Genomic DNA, 1,838 nt, shown 5'->3' on the forward strand with positions numbered 1-1,838 from the left:
TATTTTTTGGAGAAGATCGATTTGTTAGAGCCGCGCGGGATGAGATCATTACCATGATACTTCAAGACGATCACTTCAACCCTACCGCGTTAATCACAGAAACAAACGCGAATCAGCAGAAAGGATGGAGAAATCAATCAAGTGGACCAAAAATCAAGGAAGACTCTTCAAGCTCACCACTGAAGAAGGAGAGATGTTCAAAGGAGAACCAGAAGACGATGAATTCGAGTCAGAGTCGGAGTCGGAGTCAGAGTCAGAGTCTAGAGAAGTCACTAAGGAGTCTCTTCCTGTCGTCATCCCCATTCCCTTTGTTTCTCCTAGCTTAGCCTCAAGTAGTAATGTGATGAGTTCGGGAAATGTCCCAACCATCTTTGTCACTTTACCGCCACCGACCACAGATCAGATGGCTTCTTTGTTTCAACTTTTCTCAAACTTTAATATGAATAAATCAGGTTCTGCTTACTCTTTGTGTTATCTTGAGTGCAATTCTGTTTACGATGATACTGAGGATGACCAAGACCCAGACTCAATTGAGATACCTCCCTGCGTAGCCAAAGAAATACTACAAGAAGGGGAAGGGGGACCAGTAATAGAGAATACCGAACCCATCAATGTAGGAACCGAACTAGAACCCCAAGAACTTAGGATAGGGACTACCTTGAGCTCTACCGAAAGGGCCGACTTCATAGACCTCCTACACGAGTTCAAAGACATTTTCGCGTGATCCTACAAAGACATGCCAGGGATCGACAGGGATATCGCCGAATATAGAATTCCGATTAAGCCAGGTTTCAAGCCTGTAAAACAGAAGCTTCGTCGAATGCGAACAGAATGGGCTCTCAAGATTAAGGAAGAAGTCGATAAACAATTCAAAGTCGGGTTCATCAAAGTTTCCGAGTATTCTGACTGGGTAGCCAACATAGTACCTGTACCCAAAAAGGATGGGAGAATCTGTGTTTGTGGACAATACTGCAGACCACATATTGACATATTGGTGGACAATACTGCAGACCACGCATTACTATCCTTCATGGATGGATATGCGGGTTATAACCAAATCAAGATGGCCATAGAAGACATGTATAAGACCTCCTTTGTAACTCAATGGGGAGCTTATTGCTACACGGTAATGCCGTTTGGGTTAATCAACGCCGGAGCTACATATCAACGCACCGCAACTACACTCTTGCATGACATGATGCACTAAGATGTTGAGGTATACGTAGACGACGTGATTGTCAAGTCCAAGGATAGAGAGGGGCATATTGCGAACCTTCGAAAATTTTTCGCAAGGCTACGAAAGTAAAACATGAGGCTCAATCCTCAGAAGTGCGCATTCGGAGTAACATCTGGCAAACTCCTGGGATACGTCGTTAGCCAACGAGGTATAGAGATAGACCGTTCCAAAATCAAAGCCTTGATCGAAATGCCACAACCTCAAACAGAAAAAGAAGTCAGAGGATTCCTTGGAAAAGTGCAATATATAAGTCGATTCATATCGAAACTCACCATGATTTGTGAGCCTATCTTCAAGAAGCTCAAGAAAACGGATCACACCATATGGGATGATGATTGTCAAAAGGCATTTGACCGAATCAAGGAGATATTGGCTAAACCACCAGTACTCATGCCACCTCAACGAGATCAACCTCTTGGTTTGTATCTCACAGTGATTGAAACAGCCATGGGCGCCATGCTAGCTCAAACCGTAGGGAAAGAGGAAAAGGCTATCTACTACCTTAGTAAGAAGTTCTTGGAGTACGAGTGCAAATACTCACAACTCGAAAAGACATGCCTCGCTCTTGTATGTGCAACGAAGAAGATACGCCATTACATGC

Source organism: Silene latifolia, chromosome X (genome assembly GCF_048544455.1).
Source record: "Silene latifolia isolate original U9 population chromosome X, ASM4854445v1, whole genome shotgun sequence".
Taxonomy (NCBI): Eukaryota; Viridiplantae; Streptophyta; class Magnoliopsida; order Caryophyllales; family Caryophyllaceae; genus Silene; species Silene latifolia.